The sequence below is a fragment of the Balaenoptera borealis genome (assembly GCF_965194805.1).
Source record: "Balaenoptera borealis genome assembly, chromosome: 1".
NCBI lineage: Eukaryota > Metazoa > Chordata > Mammalia > Artiodactyla > Balaenopteridae > Balaenoptera > Balaenoptera borealis.
Genome location: NC_138860.1, coordinates 168,321,433 through 168,344,758, shown reverse-complemented (window position 1 = coordinate 168,344,758; position 23,326 = coordinate 168,321,433). Strand labels below are relative to the sequence as shown.

Below are 23,326 nucleotides of genomic sequence, written 5' to 3'. Positions count from 1 at the left end.
CCCCACCCGCCCTGCTTCTGCCCACTCCAAGGCATGCCCCCTCCCCCAAGTCCTTAGGCCACCAGTATCAGGATCGAACTCAACACTGTCTGGGAAGGCTGTCTCCCTAAGCGAGAAGCTGCCAGGCCCCTTCCCAGACCTGGGCCTCGGGCATTCTCCCTTCTGATGCCTTTTTTCCACTTAGCCACTCTGTCTGGGGAGGTCTTTGACTCAATCGCAGAAGAATGCTGTTCACTGTAACCAGCGGAGGGGCTGGATGTGTTTAATCAGAGAGGCCTTGAGCCGGGGTGGGGGGGGGGGGGGCGGCCGTGCGGAACGCTTGTGGGCTGTGCGTTGTGATCTGTGTGCCCGCTGCCAGCTGTGTGAACACCACGTGGTTGTGTGTGTGCTCTGTGGAGGGGGAGGTTGTGGGATTGTGTGTCCACGTGTGACTCTGTGATGACCGTGGGGTACCTGTCCGTGTGGATGTACCCCATGTGGATATGTGACTGTATCATCATGGGGGAGTGATTGTGTGTGTGGTGATTGTGCTGGTGGTGGAGTGTCTGTGTGGCCGGCTGTTGTGACTGTGTTGTGGGGTGTGTGTATAGCTGTGTGCGTGATTGTGTACCTACCGGAGACTGGGGACTGAAGTGTGTGGGAGGGAGGGCTCACAAGCAGCTGTGTGGAGTGTCTTCTGTGTGTCACTGGGGCCCGAGTATGTGGTCCTTAATCCAAGTTTCTGAGTGTGCTGCCTTTGGCGTATATTTATATCTCTCTGTGTAGTGCAAGGGGGTGGGAGATTAACACCCAGGGCAGCCAAATATACCCTTGTAAGGTATGCACGAGAAAAAGTCGGGTTTTGGAGGCTGCTGGTCATTTTCTGACTTACCTCTAAAATATTCTAGGGGAGGAGGTTGGCAAAGCCTCTGGGGCTGGTCATTTGACAGCCATTGCCAGTCAGAGGGGAGCCGAGGGAGCAAGGGCAGGGCCTGCCAGCAGCACTATTTGCTGTGGTGCTAGGCAACAGGCAGCAAGGGTGGCATTAAGAAGGGCTGTCCCTTCCCCTCCAACCCTCAGCCCAGGACCTGGCCCCGGGCTGCCCACAAGACTGATTCCTTAACCGCTCTTAAACTCCCCTTAAGCCCTTCTTTAGGCTGAAACACTGAATCCCCCGGGGTCCCAGAAGCACCTCCGGTCCTTTGTTTTTGCTGTTCCCTCTCCCTAGAACACCCTTCCAGCTCTTCATGTCCTCTCTTCTTCAGGTCTCAGCTTACATGTGATCTGCTCAGAAAGACCTTCCCTGATGTGCTCCTCTCCCACATAAATATCCATCCTTTTACTGTTTGTCCCCTTTTACCTTGTTTATTTTCTGTACAGCACTTCCTGCAATCTTTAATAATATTGTTCATTTTCCATTCCTTCCTTTTCTGCTTCCCCCACTAGAATGGAAACCCCATGAAGGCAGAGACTTTGTGTGTCTTGTTCACTTCTGTGTCCCCAGGGCCCAGCACAGGGCCTGGCATATAGTAGGATCTCAAAAAGTTGTTGAATGAATGAAGGAAAGGAGGATGGTCCTCCCTAGGCCAATTCAGGCAACATTTGATGCCTGCTGTGTGCCTGGCCTGGGCCACTCGCCACCAAGGAACCCCTTTGTACTCAGGGAAACAGACATATACATGTGCCCAGGCTGTGTACACCAAGGCAGAGGGAGGTGGGTGAGGCCACAGGACTCCGTTCACTTGGCAAACATGGGCACTTGGCCTGTGCTGGGTCCTGTGTCAGAGCAAATGGCCTTCTTTGGCCCAGGGCCCTGTCTGCAAAGAGCTCACAGTGTAGAGGATGCTAGAACTGTCCCCTGGGGCTACAAACCCCTGCAGAGAATAATGCTAAATCACTGAGCTGAGTGATGGGCTAGGCACTGAGAACCAAGGAAGCCAAGGATGGGAGAGATTAACTCCAGGACTGGGGACAACCTCACAGACGAAGTAACTTGGGCCTGGAAGAGGAGAAAGGGCATTCTGGCGTCTGGCACAAGACTGCTTGGAGAGACAAGCACAGCCACTCTGTCTCTCAGCCCCTCTACAAAGCTGAGTCCACGAAGAGAGGAGAAGCCCCTGGGCTGGCTACTCTTTGCCTACCCTTCATTCTCTGTGCTTCTCTGCCCTGCCCTGTGTCCTGGGCTGACTACCACTGACAGTCTCACCTGGGCCCCCTTGCCTTATGGTTTCAGGCAAAGTTTGGCCAGTAGGAGACATTGCCAGGAGATTAGAGGGAAGGAGAGTGAGATCAGGATATTTATAATACTGTGATTTTGGCAGTTACTATGTTCCTCCACTGAAAGGCACAGTTCCCGTTGGGTGGCCTGCAACCCCAGGGCACAACTCCTGCCAGGTTCTTTAACAAGTCTCCCTCCCTTGCCCCTTCAGGCCCTGGGGCTAGTGACTCTATCCCACTGTTGTGAGCCCCAGGGTGCTTCACCATTCCTGCCAGCACCTCTGTAAATAGTTCCTTCATTAAACCCTCTTCTGGCAAATGCTTTGCGTGTTCTCCCCTGTTTCCTGCTGAGACCAATAAGGTAAGAACTAAACTTAGGGAAGATGAGTCTTTGGCAGAGAATTTGGGGAGACCCTCTTTCTAAATCACCACCCAAAACCAGAATCAGAAAATGTTGTGAACTACTACAAAGCTACAGTAATCAAAACAGCATGGTATTGGCATAAAAACAGACACATAGATCAATGGAACAGAATAGAGAGCCCAGAAATAAACCCACATGCTTATGGTCAATTAATTTATGACAAAGAAGGCAAGAATATACAATGGAGAAAAGACAATCTCTTCAATATGTAGTGCTGGGAAAACTGGACAGCTACATGTAAAAGAATGAAATTAGGGCTTCGCTGGTGGCACAGTGGTTGAGAATCCGCCTGCCAATGCAGGGGACACGGGTTCGAGTCCTGGTCCAGGAAGATCCCACATGCCGTGGGGCAGCTAAGCCCGTGTGCCACAACTACTGAGCCTGCACTCTAGAGCCTGCGAGCCACAACTACTGAGCCCGTGCTCCTAGAGCCTGTGCTCCTCAATAAGAGAAGACACCACAATGAGAAGCCCGCGCACCACAACAAAGAGTAGCTCCCGCTCGCCGCAACTAGAGAAAAGCCCGCACGCAGCAATGAAGACCCAACGCAGCCAAAAATAAATAAATAAATTTATAAAAAAAAAAAAAGAATGAAATTAGAACATTTTCTCATACCATATACAAAAATAAACTCAAAATTGGAACTTCCCTGGTGGTCCAGTGGTAAAGAATCTGCCTTCCAATGCAGGGGACACGGGTTCGATCCCTGGTCAGGGAACTAAGATCCCACATGCTGAGGGGCAACTAAGCCTGTGTGCTGCAAACTACAGAGCCCACGCGCTCTGGAGCCCCCACAGCACAGCTAGAGCGAAGCCCGCGCACCACAACGAAAGATCCCGCGTGCCTCAACAAAGATCCCTTGTGCTGCAACTAAGACCCGACGCAGCCCAAAAAAAAAAAAAAAAAAAAACTCAAAATGGATTAAAGACCTAAATGTAAGACTGGAGGTCATAAAACTCCTAGAGGAAAACATAGACAGAACATTATTTGACATAAATCATAGCAATATTTTCTTGGATCTGTCTTCTAAAGTAAAGGAAATAAAAACAAAAATAAACAAATGGGACCTCGTTAGACTTTAAAGCTTTTGCACAGCAAAGGAAACTATCAACAAAACAGAAAGACAACCAGCTGAATTGGAGAAAATATTTGCTAATGATATGACCAATAAGGAGTCAATATCCAAAATATATAAACAGCTCATACAACTCAACATCAAAAAAACAACATGATTTTAAAAATGGGCAGAAGACCTAAATAGACATTTTTCCAGGGAAGACATGCAGATGTCCAACAGGCACATGAAAAGATGCTAAACATCATTAATCATCAGAGAAGTGCGAATTAAAACCACAATGAGATATCACTTCACACCTGTCAGAATGGCTATCATCAAAAAGACCACAAGTAGCTCTTTCCCATCTTGCAAGATGGCAGATAAAAAAGCTGAGAAGCCAGATACTAAGGAGAAAAAACCTGAAGCCAAGAAGGCTGATGCTGGTGGCAAAGTTAAAAAGCTTAAGAAGGTTAAGAAGGGGAAGCCCCACTGCAGCCAAAACACTGTCCTGATCAGAGGAATTGGCAGATATTGCCAATCGGCTATGTATTCCAAAAAGGCCGTGTACAAGAGGAAGTATTCAGCAGCTAAATCCAAGGTTGAAAAGAAAAAGAAGGTGACGGTTCTTGTTACTGTCACAAAACCAGTTGGTGGTGACGAGAATGGTGGTACTGGAGTGGTTAAACTTCGCAAAATACCTGGGTATTATCCTATTGAAGATGTGCCTGGAAACCTGTTGAGTCACGGCAAAAAAACTCTTCAGTAAGCACATGAGAAAACTATGCGCTAGCATCACTCCTGGGCCCATTCTGATCATCCTCACTGAGCGCCACAGAGGCAAGAGGTTCATTTCCCTGAAGCAAGGTGAGCTTGCTACTTGTGTGACTGGGCCTCTGTCCCTCAGTCGAGTTCCTCTGTGTAGAACACACCAGAAGTTTGTCATTGCCACCTCCACCAGAACTGATACCAGTGGTGTGAAAATCCCAGAACATCTCACTGATGCTTACTTCAAGAAGAAGAAGGAGAGGACTTCCCTGTTGTCCACTGGGTAAAATTCCACGTTCCCAGTGCTGGGGGCCCGGGTTTGATCCCTGGTCGGGGAACTAGATCCCGCATGCATGCCGCAACTAAAGATCCCAAGTGCTGCAACTAAAGATCCCAAGTGCTGCAACTAAAACCTGGCACAGCCATAAATAAATAAATATTTTTAAAAAAAGAAGAAGAAGGGGGACTTCCCTGGCTGTCCAGTGGTTAGGACTCTGTGCCTCCACTGCAGCGGGCACGGGTTTGATCCCTGGTCAGGGAACTAAGATCCTGCAAACGTGTGCTGCTGCTGAAAAAAAGAAGAAGCTGCATAAGCCCAGGCACCAGAAGGAGAGATCTTCAACACAGAGAGATAGAAATACAAGATTACAGAGCAGTGCAAGGTTGATCAGAAAGCTGTGGACTCACAAATTCTGCAAAGAATCAAAGGTGTTCCTCAGCTCCAGGGGTACCTCTGCTCTGTGTTTGCTCTCACAAATGGAATTTATCCTCACAACATAGTGTTCTAAACATCTTATAAAGAGCCTAATTAAATAACTGGTCCATTAAAAAAAAAAAAAAGACCACAAGTAACAAATATTGGTGGATGTAGAAAGAAGGGAACCCTCAGGGAATTCCCTGGCAGTCCAGTGGTTAGGACTCCGCGCTTTCACTGCTGAGGGCCTGGGGAACTAGGATCCTACAAGCCACTTGGCGTGGCCAAAAAATAAAAAATTAATTAATTAATTAATTAAAATAAAAAAGAAGGGGACTTCCCTGGTGGTCCAGTGGTTAAGAATCCGCCTTCCAAAGCAGGGGACACGGGTTCAATCCCTGGTCGGGGAACTAAGATCCCACGTGCCATGGAGCAACTAAGCCCGTGCACCACAACTACAGAAAAGCCCACATGCTGCAACGAAGAGCCCATGCGCCACAACTAAGACCCAACGCAGCCAAAAAAATTAATAAATTAAATAAAATAAAATGTAACATGTATTAAAAAAAAAAAAAGAAGGGAACCCTCGTACACTGTGGGTGGGCATGTAAATTGGTGCAGCCACTGTGAAAAATGGTATGGAGGTGTCTCAAAAAACTAAAAATACAACTACCATATGACCCAGCAATTCCACTCCTGGTTATATATCCAAAAAAAAAAAAAAAGGTACATGCACCCCAATGTTCATAGCAGCATTATTTATGATCACCAAGATATGGAATCACCAGACGAATGGGTAAAGATGATGTGGTGTATATATATGATGGAATATTACTCAGCCATAAAAAGGAATTAAATTCTCCCCTTTGCAACAACATGGATGGACTTGGAGGGTATTATGCTAAGTGAAATAAGTCAGACAGATAAGGACAAATACTATATGATATCACTTAAATGTGGAATCTAAAAATTAAAACAAACTAGTGAATATAACAAAAATGAAACAGACTCACAGATATACAGAACAAACTAGTAGTTACCAGTGGGAAGAGAGAATGGGGAAGGGGCAAGATAGGGGTAAGGGATTAAGAGGTACAAACTACTGTGTATAAAATAAATAAGGTACAAGGATATATTGTACAACACAGGGAATATAGCCAATATTTTAAAACAACTATAAAAGGAGTATAAGCTTTAAAAACTATGAATCACTATGTTGGACACCTGTAACTTACATAATATTGTACATCAACTATATCTCAATTTTAAAAAGATTAAAAACAAAATTTTCTACTAAAAAAAAAAGTTGCAAACAGATTAAAATCCCATTTTAGGTGAACAGTGACCTCCTGGCCACCACTCCGAGCAGGGTCCCAACCCAAGAGGTCCCTCTTAGCTCACCTTACTTGGGCTTAGGCCTCTAGTGACCCTGACCAAGAGAACGGGTCAGGGAGGGGCTAAGCATGTGGGGAGGATTGGGGGGATAACTGGCAGAGGGATGAGTTGGGAAGTAGAGAGGCTCCAGAGGGCAGCAGGGAGGGGAGCCTTGGCAACCGTCTCCACCAGACCCCGGAGCACACCCTACATAAGCTTGGGAAGGCAACCCTGAACCTCGGTTCCCTGCCTGTGAAATAGGCGACTAATACCGTCTTCACAAGACTGTCATGAAAAGTAATTAAACATGAGGCTCAGCACAGGAGTAATTGGAAGTGAACTTGCTTCTTGGAAGCTCAAAGTAGCACATTCCCCATTATTACTGGTGCAGGCGGAGGCCATTCTGCTGAGTATCTTCTGCATGCCAAGAGCTCCAGCAAACCAACTAGACGTGGGGAGGTGGATGGTGAAAGATGCCCTAGCCGGGCCCTCCAGCCCACTGCTTCAAGGGAGCCGGGCACAAATCCAAGCTTTGGAGGCAGCAGACCCGAGCGTAAAACCTGCCTCTGCACTTACTGTGTGACCTTAGGAAAAATCACTCTTATCTCACAGAGATTGTTTTCTTCTCTATAAAATCAGATAACACTTTTGACCTCATGGGTTTGCTGTGAAGACGAACTGAGAACACAAAAAGCATTTAGTCCAGTACCCGATACAATGTAAGTGCCCAAATAATAGTAGCTATTATTTAAAAAACTCTCTTTTCTCTCTCTTACTCTCCCTGAAACTGCAACCAGGGACTTATTTACTGCAATATGTCCATTCATTCATTCACTCCTTTATTAGTTCATTTATTCATTTCAACATTTATTAAGACGGACGATGTTCTAGATCCTGGGAACACAAGACTAGGAAATCATTAAAGCAAGAAAAATATCTGTATTTTTTCATTGCTGTATCCCTAGCCCCTAGGCTTTAAATAAATAATGGCCATATGAGCAAATGGTATTAGCTATTTTCTTGAGCACCTATTACATGCCAAGTGCTAAGCTAAACCTTTTTTTGGGGGGGAGGGGGCGCCATGCAGTTTGCGATATCTTAGTTCCCCAACCAGGGATTGAACCCGCACCCTCGGCAGTGAAAGTGAGGAGTCCTAACCACTGGACCGCCAGGGAATTCCTAAGCTAAGCATTTTGTCTGCATTATTGCCGTGTATCCTCAGAACAGTCCTAGAGCATAATGCCTGTAATAAAGCTCATTTACTGATGTTTATGTAAAACTGAGGCTCAGAGAGGTTAAGCAGGTTAGAGGACCAAAGTCACAGGTAGGAAATGCTGGCACTCAAATTCAACGTACTGCCTCCACTAATGACTGAATTATTTTTTATCATCGTTATCATTATGCCTGACCTCCAGAGGCTTATAGTCCAGTGAGGGTCCAATGGCCTTTTCCTCCTCGGACTTACCCCAGAGGGGCCCTTGGCATGGCCACACACTTGGGCAGAGTTGGGTTCAAATCCAGTTTTTCATCTCTGGCGAGTTACTTAACCTCCCAGAACCTCAGCTTCCACTTCTGGGTAATGAGGTTGGGTGGGCGTTAAATGAGAAAATGTGTTGGAAATGCCCAGCACTTTGCCCAGTGTACCAGAGTCGCTTGATAAGTGTTATTCTCATTATTTTCTCCTTCCTCCCTGCCCACTCGGACCGCTGTGTGGGAACCCCCTGTCTGCAGCCAACCAAGGGTGCAGAGGACGCCGCACTCGGCGGTCGTCCTTGGCGGCAACGCCGAGCACTGCCTCCAGGGGGCGCCACCACACCGACCACCCCATCCCCCCGCCCCCCGGGTCCCGGGGGTTGCTGTTCTCACCGCGGCCGCGCGGGGTCGTCTGGGCCCGGAGTTTTCAGGGGCCGAGGGCGCGCGGGCGGCGGGGAGGTCCGAGCCCGAGATGAATCAAGGATGTTCTTCGGGAATCACAGTGATAATAATAGACAATAATAATAGTAACGGCACCGGATCCAGCAGTCATCAGCTGTTACCGATTTAAGAGGCGCATTCGCATGCTGGGAGGGAGGTTGCGGGACTCAAGGGAAGGAGCCAGGCTTAGTCTCAGGCTGCGTTCTAATCCAGAGAGCCCACTCTCGCGTTCCGCTCTGTAGCCTTGGGCCTCTCTCAGCCTGCTTCATCAGCATTCAAATGGCACCATAATAATATAGTTCTTTTTTTTTATTATTAATTAATTTATTTATTTATTTTGGCTGTGTTGGGTCTTCGTTTCTGTGTGAGGGCTTCCTCTAGTTGCGGCAAGCGGGGGCCACTCTTCATTGCGGTGCGCGGGCCTCTCACTATCGCGGCTTCTCTTGTTGTGGAGCACAGGCTCCAGACGCGCAGGCTCAATAGTTGTGGCCTCACAGGCCCAGCTGCTCCGTGGCATGTGGGATCTTCCCAAACCAGGGCTCGAACCCGTGTCCCCTGCATTGGCAGACAGATTCTCAACCACTGCGCCACCAGGGAAGCCCAATAATATAGTTCTTGAGAGGAATAAATGAGCTCCTGGAGAGCTCATCCGAGAGCGACTTGGGAACGTGCATTTATTGTCATTCTCACCTCTACTCTGTGAGGGAGCTGTTATTAAGTTCCCTTTACAGCTGAGGATCCTTTGGGGGGGCCTTTCCCAGGCTCCCTGCGCTGGGTCTCTCTCCTAGCACAGCCCACAGGCCAGTCCAGGAGCTCACCGCCTAAACCCACCACTCAGGAGTGTCTCCTCTCCTCTCTGGAGGTGCAGGTTCTACTTCAGACCCTCAGGCTCCTCTGGACACTGCCTTTCCATGCCTAGGTAACGGCTCAGGCCAGTAGACTTCCTCTGGCTGGTCCCACTACAAGCCCCCTCTCCATGCCTACCTACCTCTTCCAAAACCCCATCCAGTCACCTCCTCCAGAAAACCTTTCCTGGGCTCTCTCTCCCCAGGTCCACAGCCTTTGCACATGCTGTTGCCTCTAACTGGAACATACTTTCCCTCAGCCCTAAAGCCTGTTAGGGCACAGCTTAAATATCACTTCTTCCAGGAAGTCCACTTCCCCTATGCTACTGCAGCCCCCTGTGCTTCTAAACAGGTTGCAGCATAGGGGACTGCTTATTTAGTGCTTCATCTACCACCTTTACATAGTGATGCCTCTGAAAGCAGAAACCACACCTATTAAAGGCTCCATAGCATCCCAGAGTGGGGCCCAGCAAATGGGACAAAGTGAATGTTCAGTGAATGCATGTCCGTTGAATGAGTGATTAGACCCGACTGGGTCCACTCACAGAGCCTTCTCAAGAGCCTCAGCTCAGAGGCACATGCCTAGTCACAGAAACAGAGGCGACAGTCATGCAGAGTCACATGCAAGCATAGAGTCACAGTCATACACAAGAGGCACGTGCACAAAGTCGCATTCATCTGTGCTCATTTCTGCTTCTCTGTGTCTGGGTACCTTTGTGTCCTAGGTATGTATTCAGTCTCTTCTATTGTGACTTGGGGTCCCTGAGAACAAGAATTGGGTCTCCTTTCCTAGCCTGGTAGCCCCTAGGGAGAGTGAATTGCCTCCATTGGACTGGGGATCCCAGGGGAAGTGTATGTCGCCCCAGGTAGTTTGGGGAGCTGGGCCAGGGAGTGTCTTCCCTACCAGCCTGGGTGCTCTTGGATTATGCTGTCTCCCACATCAGACTTGGAGCCCTTGGGATGGGGCCATAGCTCCCCCACTAGCTATTCTTGGGCCCTCAGGACAGACTGGGTCTGATTAAGCTGGGTACTCCAGGAGCAGAGCTGAGCTGGATCTTCCCCATCAGATTGGTGGCTCCTATGGGCATGGCTGTGTCCTCCCAACCCCTCTCCACCCCTGCCACCTGCCCACCCGCCAGGCCCTCCTCCCACCATGGTACAGTGACTGGGGCTGGATTGGGCTGCTGGGGCTTTGGAAGCAGCAGCAAAACTAACAGCAAACCTGGGAGAGGCTGGTCCTACAGGATCCCCTAGGAGGTGACGGGATCAGGGAGGCTTCAGCAGTGGGGGACCTGGCCCAGTGCAGGGTATCTGGGCAAGTCCTTCACGTGTCTTCCATTCATTCACCAAGCCCGTCCCGAGTCCCTGGGCCTGGCCCTGCAGCCACCACGTCTATTATCTTGTTGAATTCTCTCACCGGTCCAATCCTGGGAGGTAGGTGTGATCATCACCACGTTTCTAGGTGAGGAAACTGAAGCTCAGAGAAAAGCAGTGACTTGCCCTAAGTCACATAGCTGGGAAGTAGCAGAGGTGGGCTTCCCACTGCACAAGCTGCTTATTTCCTTCCAGCCCAGGTTTGAGGAACACTGGGGAGGTAGAGTTAGCAGGGTGCAGTGAGTGTGTGTGTGTTTCTGGCTTGGGCCTGTGGAGCTGGCTACGGAGATGGGACTGCCGGGAGTGGGAGTGCCTGGTAGGGAGACCGGGAACGGTGAGGAGAGGCAGGTTCCACAGGCAGCTGGCCAGGGCAGGCAGGAGGCGGGCCAGGCCTGGAACCCAGTCTTCCCAGTTCCCAGCACCAGCATCCCCTCCCCAGTCGGCTCCTGGCACTGGAGTCCTGGTTTCAAGTCCCATTCATCATCTGACCCCTCTCTGGGCCTCACTTTTCCCATCAGAGGAACCAGGGCAGAGATCTGGTGGGGACCGTGGCCGGCACTCCTGCTCCTTTAAGCCTTTCTCCGTGGAGGGTGTGGCCGGCTGCAGGTGAGCGGAGTTGCCACATCAGCAGGGTGAGCCCCGCCCCATTCCCTCCCCCAGCTCCAGAGGGAGCCCCAGAGGACGGTGGGAAGTGGGTGGAGAGAGAGCACTGAGCCCAGCCGGCTGGAAGGGGGCGGGGCGGCCGCACGGGTGAGTAGGGGAGACGCGTGTGCATGTACCTGACCGTGCTGTACCTGATGGAATGTCTGTGAATGCTTCAGATCATACAGGAGTGTGTACACAACGTGTGTGGCTTTGACTGTGAGCATGTACTCAAGTGTGCAAGACTGTGTGCAAGAATGTATGAGTGTCCCTGAGCGTGTCTTTGTGTGCCCCTGTGTCTGCGCGGATAGCTTTGGGTTTGCCCTTTTGTCTGTGTGGACGTTGTGGACAGGTGCTCGTGTGAATATGTCTCAAGGTGTGGATATACTTGAAGGTAAAAACGTGTGTGGATGAGTTTGTGAATGTCTCTGAGCGTGTCTTTGTGTCTGGGGGTGACTCTGAATGTCCTGAGTGTACAGGAGTATGTGAATGTTTCCAGGGTGCCTTCGTGTGGCCACGTGGACAAGGGCGCGTGTGACTGTGTGTGTCGCGAGCAGAGGCCTCTCAGGTTAGGTCTGAACCTTTGTGAGTCCACATTGAGCAGCCTCCTCCCACTGACCCCTGACCCTTCAGAAAAGCCCAGCCTCTGTGCCTCGCTCCTTCATGGTTACTCACCTCCCTGCCACCCCTGACCCCCACCCATCCACCTCCTGCCTTGAAGGGCAGTCCCTCTCTTGTCCAGTTTCCCTTCTTCCCACCCAAAGGGAGTCTCAGTTACTTCCTCCAAGGAGCCTTCTGTGACCAGAAAAGGAACCCTAACATTAGCTAAGCAGTTGTACCTCCACTTGACAAATGAAAATGTGGGCTCAAAGCACTGCAGGTCCCATGGTGGGCACATGAATTTGACCCCATGACTCCTACAACTCAGGATAGGACCCCTGGCCTCCTCCAGACCCAATAATGGTCCCAGTCCAAGGCTCTGAGGAGAAAGGGAACTGACATTCGGGGACCCCCAGCCACTGGCTTGGCTGTTCCTGTGTTGTCATTTCATTCGCTCCAGTCTTGCTCAGAGAGGTGAGGCAGCTTGCCCAGGTCACAGTCAGGGAGTAGCTGAGTCAGGATTTGAACCCAGGTCTCTCAAGCTCTGGAGCTCATACTTTTAGGGACAGTGTTGAGGGGTGAGGGGTCAGTCCAGGGCTGACTGGCCATTAGTCCCCGAGAGAAAGGCAAAAAGGTGATGAGACATGAGTAGAAATGAGGAAGGTGGCTTGAGACGGTTCCCATGTGGCATCACACCCAGAGCCGAGATGACACTGTCTCACATGAGCCCTGGGGGCTGAGCCGGACTTCCTGTTCTAACCCGAGTCTGGCTCCCTGTCTCGGGGCTCCCTCCCCTGGACTGAGCCACTGGGTTGAGGGAAAACGTGACTAAGTGGGCCCGCTTGAGCAAACTCCCTGCTGGCTGGTCACAAGTGTTTGAAATTCCACTGTCCCTCTGACCTCTGTCCCCTGGAGGCTCCCCTTTTAGACCAGAACCCCCGGCTCCAGGGGAGGTATCTGGAGCCACCTCACAGACTGAGGGAGTCTGATTGGAGTGAGGGTCTCAGATTGATGGAAGTCCTGGATGCCCATCTGGAACAGGGATGGGAGCAATGAAACAGGACAAGGGCCCAGAGGGAGTGTGGAGGGTGGACCCCTGGGGAGGCTGAAACGGGCTCTTCACCACAGCCTCACTTCACTCTCCCCAACAGCCCCTGGGGTAGGCTTTACTTCCATATTTCTAAGGAGAAAACTGAGACTCTGAGAGGCAGATACCTGGTAAAACAGGACTCAAATCTCATCTTTGGAATTCAAGTCCAGGGCTCTTGCTACCATTTGTGGCTTCCTCTGGATCAGCTAGGAGGAGGCCAGAGAGGCAGGGATGGAGAGGCGGTGTCCCTTTGGTTCCTTTGGATGAGAAGGACCAGGGGAATGCTCACCCTTTGCTTCAGGAGATGGGGCTGAAGGAAGACGGGGAGGTGCCCCTCCCCTGGGACCTCACACGTCTCCACAGGTGTTCAGGAAGCAAACAGCTCCCCTGACCTGGAGTCTCATCTTGGCCACAGCTGCAGGCTCCCATGTCTGGTCCCTAGAGTCACAGAGGCTCGGTCCTTCTGGGCCTTCACTGCTGTCTTTCCTGCATGTCTTGCCTGCCGAGACTCCTTGCTGGGCTTGGCTCCTGCGGCCTCATGATACTGCGCGTGGCTCTCTCTGAGTCGCTCGCTTACTCCCTGAGAGAGGATCTGCTCGTTCAATGAATCTGACTCCTGGAGGGCAGTTTCCAGCCAGACCACTTCATGGGCCCCTGGCCAGCTGAGTGAGGGCCAGGCCCACCTCTGGTCCAGTTAGGGGCAGGGCAGCGGGGCCACTCGGTTCAGAGTATAGTGACCTAAGAAACCTAAGAAAGGACTGTGGGCGAGCCAGGCATCTAGAGCATAAACTACCGCCTTGAGTCCAGACCCTGATTTCAACTGCTTCTATGAAGTTGGGGACAGTGCCTTGTCATCTCTTTGCTCCTAGTGCCCCACACAGGGCTGGCAGGGCTGAGTTGTGGCAACTGTGTTGAGGCACAAGTGAGTGAAGTCAACTAAGGAGCCTTGGGGCTCTGGCCAAGGCTGTGGCTGTGCAGTGGGGCCTGCAATTCCTATGCCCTTGTCCAGGACACTCAAGATCACCATCACCTCCAACCTCCCTGGACTTGGGTCTCCCTCCCATGGGTCTGCTTCTCTGTGTCCTGGAGACGCCTGGAACACCCGGTGGCCACCCCTGCCACTCCAGACTCAGGGCTGTAAGCCACAGCCTCTCTGCCTGTAGGTCTGACTCTGTGTCCCTGACCCTGGAGCTCACAGCCTTTCTCCCTTGCCCCCTCACTGCCTGGGTGTCTTTCTGTTTCCGGCCTCCATGTGTGGCCCTGCCCGACCCTGGCCTGGCCTGAGCGGAGGGGTGGAGGGGATGGGAGGGTGCGCACAGTGCAGCTTTGTTCAGGGGATCGGGTTGGGACGGATGCCTGCTCTTCTGTTCCAGCGCCTGGCCTGAGTCTTGGCAAGCCAGAGGGGGAGCTGCCTCTCTGCAGCAGCAGCATCTCAACATCCGTGCCACTGGCAGAACGGGCCCAGAGCCACCATGGAAGCTGACCAAGAAGGCCCTTAGCTGGGCTCTCCTTCCAGGCTATTACTGATCCCTTTTCCTCTGGCTCCTCCATCTCACGACCTGGGCCCTGAGCCATGACAAAGCCAAGGATGTGGCTGAAATGGGTATACCAGAGACTGGGTAGACGCAACACTGGTCTCAGGGCTGCAGTTTGCAGTGGCTCATCCAGGAAACGAAGGTTTACCAACAAGCCTCCATTAGGGAGATAAGGAATCAGTGAACGGTTGGGGCTCAGTGAAGGGATGGGGCTCAGTGGGGGGATGGGGGATCTCAGTGAAGGGATAAGGGTCTCGGTGAGGGGGATGGGGCTCAGTGGGGGGGATGGGGGCTCAGTGAGTGGATGGGGCTCAGTGGGGGGAATGGGGGCTCAGTGGGGGGGATGGGGGCTCAGTGAGGGGATGGGGGCTCAGTGAGGGGCCTGGGGGCTCAGTGAGGGGATGGGGCTCAGTGAAGGGATGAGGGTCTCAGTGACGGGGATGGGGGCTCAGTGGGGGGGGATGGGGCTCAGTGGGGGGGATGGGGGCTCATTGAGGGGGATGGGGGGTCTCAGTGAAGGGATGGGGGCTCAGTGAGGGGGATGGGGGCTCAGTGAGGGGCCTGGGGGCTCAGTGAGGGAATGGGGCTCAGTGAGGGGGATGGGGGCTCAGTGAAGGGATAAGGGTCTCAGTGAGGGGGATGGGGGCTCAGTGAGGGGCCTGGGGGCTCAGTGAGGGAATGGGGCTCAGTGAGGGGGATGGGGGCTCAGTGAAGGGATAAGGGTCTCAGTGAGGGGGATGGGGGCTCAGTGGGTGGGATGGGGCTCAGTGAGGGGGATGGGGCTCAGTGAGGGGAATGGGGGGGTCTCAGTGAGGGGGATGGGGCTCAGTGAGGGGAATGGGGGGTCTCAGTGAGGGGAATGGGGGCTCAGTGAGGGGAATGGGGGCTCAGTGAGGGGATGGGGGCTCAGTGAGAGGGATGGGGCTCAGTGAGGGGCCTGGGGGCTCAGTGGGGAGGATGGGGCTCAGTGAGTGGGATGGGGGCTCAGGCAGGCAACACCAAACAGTCCTCAGCAACAAACTGTGAGGCCTTAGGGGCTAGGGAGCCAGGGCTGAGAGCAAGGCCCTGGAAGCCAGTGAGAGGGAGTTCTGACCTGGGGCCATGGGGGACAAGAGAGCCTTCCCAGGTTTTCTCATTTCCTGGGAGCTTCCTCCCACCTCTGGGGTCCTTAGGCTGGAGGCAGCTTCCAGAAAGACATTTGGAACTCTGGGATGGCCCTATTCAGGGATCTCAGGGACCACCCCACTGGCCCCTCAGGTTATAGCCCTTGGCAAGCCTGCAGGACTGGGAGGGGGAGAAAGGGATGGGCAGTGGGACCACACCTCAGATTCTTGAGATTTATCCACCTCAGTGAACTCCCACCCTTCGTCCCCCTCCTCAGCACCCTCCTCATCACTGAGTCCTTTCTCTTTTACAGAGGACCTCCCCCTTGATGGAGCCCACCCCCATCCCTAGAGAGTCCCTAGCTTTCTCTGAGTCTCTGTCCCCTTACTGAGCTCAGGTCCGCCTCACAGAGCCCTCACGCCGCTGGAATGGGAGCTGGTAAATCTTTCAGTTGAGTCCTTCAGGCACTGTCCTTTCTCACCTGCAGAGAGGGCTATCTGGACCCTGAACCCATCCACTCAGGTTGGGTTGAAGCCCTATTGCCCAAAGAACTGCAGGGCTGCTAAGGAGAGAGGATGTGCTCATTTGCACGGGATCATTTAATATTCAAATGCCCAAGCTTGGACTGGTGAGGAATGACTGCTAGAAGGCATGCTATTTGCATATTTCCTTTTTAGTGAGGAAAACACCCAAACCCTCCTCCCTCCCCAGCTCCCCTGTTTGGAGCCTGACTGGGGGAGAGCCTTAGTTGGGCTCTGCAGAGAAGGAACAACTATGGAGAATGTTAAGTAGGAACTAGTTTGGGTACTAGACCCCAGAAGTATGGTGAGGACAGGCCTTGGGTGGGAGAAGAAGCGAGGATTCCCTCCCCATTCCCCAGAGGAAGCCAGGATCTAGAACAGAGAGTAGAATGAAAAGGGGGAAAGGTTCTTAGAATGTTAAAAACTGAAGTGGTTCTTAGGGATTTCTTAGACTCTACACAGTGGCTACACAGGGTACATATACTACCGCTGCTCCATTCTGCATCCCCCGCTTCCATGGCAGACATGATTAACTGATCACGGCACTGTGAACCCAGAGCCATTTGAGGCAGCAGTTAGCATATGAAATTAAATCTATTTGTCTTCCCTGATTACGTCAATCCTATTCTTTCCAGACAGGGAAGCCAGGCCCAGAGAGGATGCAGAAAATGCAGATTTATCCACCCATCCTCCCTGGAAGCACATGGGTCATTCTCTTGGAGGGTGAGGGAGGGCAACTCCACTCTGTGTAAGAAAATCATCACAAAAAGGTGCTTCTGGTGATTTTGATTTACAACTTTGTACTTTTCTGCATTTCCCAGATTCTCTTTGAGCATGAATTCAGTTTGTAATCAGATATCTCCCAATAATACTAAGTATCTCTCTCTTTTTTTTTTTTCTTTTAAACACTATGTGGTACCTGCTTTAGGCATTATCTAAATCAACCCTGACAACCACTCTGGTAGGGAGGTGTTATTATTGCTATTCCTGTTTTAAAGAGGAAGAAACCGAGACTCAGGGAAGTCTAGAAATTTGCCCAAGGTCACACAGCAAGTGGCACATCTGTGACTCTAGCCACATTAAATGCAATTGAATCAATCAAAAGTTAATATCAGGGATGGTCCAGGTCTATGGGAGAATGCTGATTGGCTTGCTTTTCTGTGTAATCTACATGGGCTGCCCCATTCAGGAGGAGGGAAGTGACTTGCCCAATGTCACTCTCAAACTCAGTGTTTGTCCACTGTTGTGTGGACAAACAGCCTGGGCCCCAGAGAAGCCTGCTGAGCAGCCTGAGGAGAGAGTAGAGGCCTGGCATGATTCCCTGCTCCTCCCCAGGACCTGGACACCTCTCGATGCTCAAGACAATGGGAACACTGTGCCCTGGCAGAGTGCAGGATGGTAGGACACCGCCTGACAAGGTCCCTGCTATTCCTCTCAGCATGGCACGGTGAGGAGAGGATGGAAGATGCTGAGGAATGAGATAGGGGTGCCTCAGAGCTGAGCCAACAACAGCAAGGGCAGAGCAGGGAGTGGGGAGAAGGAGGGTCTGCCTTCCCCTGGGGCTTGGGGAAGGGGCCGTTTTGGCAGGACCATGGGCCTAGTGCCTCCTCCGACCCAGTTTTTGCAGGCGTCACCCACTGGTATGCCTGAGTCCCTCAGCCCCCTTGTCCACTGTCTCCAAACACCATCCCTTCCTATGTGCCCAGAGCATGGGATGAGGACACCAATGGACCAGCCCTCCAATCTGTGTGACCTTGCCCAAGTCACTTTGTCTCTCTGAGTTTCCTCACCTGTGAAATGGAGGTGACAGGTCCTACTTTTCAGGCAAGACCCTACTTTTTAAAAGCAAGCATAGAAGCAAAGGACCCCAGCTGGAGTGGGTGAAGCAGCTCAGCAAATGCTGGCTGTTAATGTGACAAGGGCTCTCCTCTCCCAGCCTGCCCCACTCAGCTGGCAAAGTGAGGACTGGCCAGGAGAGCTTGTCGGGGAGGAGCCCTCTTCCTTCCTGCCCCTTTCAGCTGGGTATCAAGATCTGAGACCAGATGTGTGGCCGAGTGACTCAGCCCTTTCCTGCCTGGAAGCTCCTCCCTGCCTGCCTCACCAGGCTGGGCCAGGGAGGGTGAGACAGCAGATTGGAGGTGGAGATGGCTGGTCCTGAACTGAACAACCTCAGGGGAGCGGTGAGGACAGGGTGGGGGAGGGAGAGGAAAGGATGAATGAGGCTAGTGTAGCTTGGCCTGCAAGATGGGGATGGGATGGAGGAGGAGAGGGTTTGATCGTGGGGCTGTCAAGGAAGAGACTAAGGGTGTCCTTGAGGCTAGTTGCTGACTCAACCTACAGTGCTCATATGCTCACCCCCCCCACCCCCCCCACCCCCTGCCACCTGCTTTCATCCCTTCCCCAATATTTCCAGGCCAGCCCCAACCTGTTTGCCCCGCCCTCCTAGGCCTGCATTCCGATGGGATGCTCCCTTCCTTCCCGGTTCTCTCCTTCTCTTTCTAGCCAACCGCCTCCACTTTCTCACCTCCCACTCAGGCAGGTCCTATTACGGACTCCCCGAAGCATGTGGAAGCAGCTCTCTGGAAGGTTGCCTCTTAGTTGCTAAATCCCTCGCCCAACCTTGATCTCTCAGGGACAGTAAGCACTGTTGACCTGGCCCTTCTTGGAGCTCTTTTCTTGGCCTCAAACACCACCCTGCTGGTTTCCCTTCTATCTCTTGAATGGTTCCCTCTCTGATCTCAGCTTCCTACTCTCCCCCTTAAAGGTATGTGTTCTATAAACTCAATCCTCCATAGTCTCCATATGGAGGCAGGATTAAGTGCATGGGCTTTGGCATCGTGTGGCTCTGGGTTCAAATCCTGCCTCTGCCTTTTATTAGCAATGTAACTTTGGAAAATTACTTCTCTGAGCCTCAACTTCCTCCTCCATCAAATGAGTTGATATTACCTATCTCCTGGGGATCAAATGGGATAAGGCACATAAAGCTTTCAGCACTGAGGGACTTCCCTGGTGGTCCAGTGGTTAGGACTCCAAGCTTCCACTGCAGGGGGCATGGGCTCCTCCCTGGTCTGGGAGCTAAGATCCAGAATGCTGCAGGGCGTGGCTGAAAAAAAAAAAAAAAAAGCTTTCAGCACTGGGTCTGGCACTAGTCAGTATTCAGTTATTGGCAGCTGCTGTTAATATCTTTTCTTCCTGGTCAATTTTCCTCCCCACCCCACCCCAACTCCTACCTAGTAGGTATGTCCAGCTGAATGTCCTAGTAGCACTTCAGACTCCAAATGGCCAAAAGCAAAATCCCATCCCTTCTTTTTCCTCCCTAAATACTAGCTTCTCTTCTTTTTTTTTTTTTGGATAAAAATAATAACAAATGTTTATTAATAGCTTCTCTTCTTGATGCCCCATTTCTTTTTTTTTTCCTTTTTAATTAATTAATTAATTTGGTTGCACCGGGTCTTATTTGCGGCATGCAGGATCTTCTTTACTGAGTGTGGGATCTTTCGTTGCGGCATGTGGGCTCTTAGTTGCGGCATGTGGGACCTAGTTCCCTGACCAGGGGTCGAACCGGGCCCCCTGCATTGGGAGTGCGGAGTCTTAACCACTAGACCACCAGGGAAGTCCCAATGTCCCTATTTCTGTTAGAGCCCCACCATCCTCCACTGGGCCGAGCCCTTGGGATGTCATTCATTCATTCAATGAAAAGCTATGTGCAGGGAAGACAGATTTGAAAAATCATTGTCTTTGCCCTTAAGGAGCTCATAGTCTGAGGAGGGAGACAAGCAATTTAATACAATAAGATCTATTAGAGGTTTGTATGGAGAAATCCATACAAACAAATCCTTACAATCCAGGAAGCCTTCCTAGAGAAGGGAGCATTTGAGTTGGCACTCGCAGGCTGAGTAGGAGCTTGAAAGTTGAATGAGTCAGGGAGAGCTGAGGAACCAGCCACGGGCAAAGGTGCGGCAGTGTGAGGTACGAGAGAGCAGAGAATGGCCAGGCCCTTAGAGCTGGAGGCTCACGGTTGGGTTTATTTATTTAAATTAAATTAATTAATTAAGTTTTTTAAAAATTTTATTTATTTTTAATTTATTTTTGGCTGTGTTGGGTCTTTGTTGCTGCGCGTGGGCTTTCTCTAGTTACAGCGAGCGGGGGCTACTCTTTGTTGGGGTGCGCGGGCTTCTCATTGCGGTGGCTTCTCTTGTTGCGGAGCATGGGCTCTAGGCGTGCAGGCTTCAGGAGCTGTGGCATGTGGGCTCAGTAGTTGTGGCTCGCGGGCTCTAGAGCGCAGGCTTGGTAGTTGTGGTGCATGGGCTTAGTTGCTCTGTGGCATGTGGGATCTTTCTGGATCAGGGCTCGAACCCATGTCCCCTGCATTGGCAGGTGGATGCTTAACCACTGAGCCACCAGGGAAGTCCCTAAATTAATTATTTTATTTTTGGCCGCACCATGTGGCTTGTGGGATCTTAGTTCCCTCACCAGGGATTGAACCCAGGCCCTCAGCAGTGAAAGCACAGAGTCCTAACCACTGGACTGCCAGGGAATTGCCCACGGTTGGGTTTAGAGAGCTCACTTGGGGCAGCAGGGAGGACTGCTGGGAGGAGGCAGAAGTGGAGGCAGCAGGGAGACACAGGAGGAGGGTTAGGGTCTGAAAGTTTACCCCTGCTTTGCTCTGCATGTTCTGTGCAAACTTGGGAAAGTCACTTGACCTCACGGAGCCTCCATCCCTCATCTGTCAAATGGAGATAATAATAGGCACCCGAGGGGATGTTGGGGAGGGCTGGATGAGCTAATGGAAGGGAAAGTGCTGGACAAATGCAAGCTGTTGTTGTAAAATATCCGCCAGGGCAGGCTGTGTTCCAGCCACGCCCCACCTCAAAAATGGCCTCCTTGAGTCTTGTCTGAGTCAGCCCACATCCTCCCTGGCTCTGAGGTAGGGGGTAGGATGCAGGGGAGCAGATGCGCACACAGCTGACTCTGGATCTTGGCTCACTGGCTGTGTGACCTCGAACCAGTGTCTTCCCTACTCTGAGCCTCATTTCTCCAGCTGCTAAAATAGGGTTGAGAACCTAACTGCAGGGCTGTTGGGAGGATTCCATGGCACCTGGTAGGTGATCATTAACTGTATAGTTCCCTGTCCCCTGTTCTCTGGTCCCCTCGTCCAGGGCCTGGCACCAAGCTGAGCAGAGTGGGAAACAGTAAATATTTAATAACAGATTGGCTGAGAGCTCCTGACGGGAGGGACATGTGGAGGAGCCAGAGGACACCTGCTCCCCTAGCAGGGTCTGCACAGATGTCCCTGAGATCTAGGGGCAGACACATCCCAATCTTGAGGGAACTCTTGCCTTCAGTGACTTCCTGGGGAATCCCATCTAACAGGGGTCCTCCCAGGGTACCCCAGTGTCTCCTCTCCTATCCTCTCTATTCTGTCACAGCAAACGGATGGGGACCTCATTCAACAACCGTTCACTGAGCCCCTCGCCACTGTCCAAGCCTGTGCCAGCACCAGAGGTTCAGAGACGAAGGAGGCCAGGAAGAGACGAGGAAACCTGCTCTCCAGGGCTTCTAGCTGGGAGGGCAATGGAAACATGCTTGCTATAATGTGGTTGTATGTGATGTGGCCAAGGACTGACTTTTGAGAAAATCAGACCTTAAAGAAGGGACTCAACCGCTCTGGGCCTCCATTTAACCATCTATAAAATGGGGACAATACTTCTTATCTCTTTAAGGCTGTTGTAAAGGTTAAGGGAGGCAATTATATAATACACTTAGGGCAAGCCCTAGAAGCTGGTCAGTCCATCAGCGAAGATGCTTTAACAGTGATGATTGTAAGTCACGGTGGGTGTCTGCTGAGCACACTGTGGGGCGGGGGGGAATCTGCACGGGGGAGTCAGGGAAGGCTCAACAAGAGGAGCATTTGGGCTGGTCCTGAAGGACAAGTACTTTGCCAAATGCAAAAATGAGGAGAGGGAGGTCAGGCTGGAGAGTGAAGGGCCCTAGGTATCCAAGAGGCTGGGATTTACACTGGAGTCAACAGGAAGGGATTTAAGCTGCCAGAGGGACAAGATCCAGATATAGCATCAGAAAATGTCCCTCTGGGGTGTGTGGAGAAGGGATTGAGAGGTTAGGAGACTGGGGGAAGCTGGGGTTGGAGCTGTGCCTGCATCACTTAGTCACCTGCCTGGTGCTCACCTGGGGTCAATGATTCAAAGGTTCCTATCCCAGGAAGACATCTGCCCCTTAACAGGAATTTATAGGGGCAACGCCTTTAGCCAGAGGAACCACCCGGGGGACCCAGAGCAATCAGACAGAAAGCCTGTTGGGCCAGCCCTGAGGTGCAGCCCCTCCCCCTGCCCTGGGCCTCCCCTTTGTGAATTTGTGTCTCTGTGGTTGTCTGTGGGCTGAGGCAGCAGAAAGAGTATTTTGGAGTGAGCCAGAGCTAAATCCAAATCCTGATTCTGCTAACTGGCTCTATGACCTTGGTCACATTTCTTAACCACTCTGAGTTGGTTTTGTGGGAAATGTTCAGACTTGTAGTATTTTTAAATGCTTGTATGTAAATGCATAGAAAAAATATATGCATACTGCCCACTAACACTAACAGTGGTGAGGTGGAGGTGGGGAACATGTGTGAAGAGGCACTTTCACATTTTACCCTATTTATTTCTGCATTGTTTGGGCCTTTTATAGACACATATATTCTACGTTATTGCATTTGTAAAAAGAGGGGATAACAATGCCAACTTCACAGATTATTGGAAGGATTTTAAGAAGATCCTACAGATATAACTCCTTTCACGCTGCCTATGCAGAATTGACCCTCACCAAGTATTAGTTCCCTTCGCTTCCTCTTGCCTGAATCTGTGTTGGGTTTTGTGCATCGGTGCTGCTATTTGTAAATGTTTGTTTATATTTATGTGACAAGGCCTTCTGTATATCTCTCTCTGATTTATGGGCCAGTGGGTATCTGTGTGTGTTGTTTTTGTATCAGTGGATGACAGTATGAGTGTCTGTGCATCTGGGAATGTGAGCATTTGTGTCTGTATGTGTGTGTGTCAGCATGTCTGTGTATAATTGGGTATGTTTCTGTACCTGTGTGTGTTTACATGTGTTTAGATATCAGGCTGTCTCAGTGTACCTTGGTGTTTATGGGTACTCAGAGGTGTCATTGTGTATCTGGGTTTGTGTCTTGGTGTG

The 23,326-nt window shown here is 51.4% G+C and overlaps 1 pseudogene across 1 annotated transcript; it reads left to right on the top strand.

Moving 5' to 3' along the window:
• The first annotated feature begins 350 nt into the window (after nucleotides 1-350).
• LOC309631631 (large ribosomal subunit protein eL6 pseudogene) lies at nucleotides 351-8,203 on the top strand (annotated as a pseudogene). Its single transcript has one exon. The product of its transcript is annotated as a large ribosomal subunit protein eL6 pseudogene (transcript).
• Nucleotides 8,204-23,326: the final 15,123 nt, after the last annotated feature.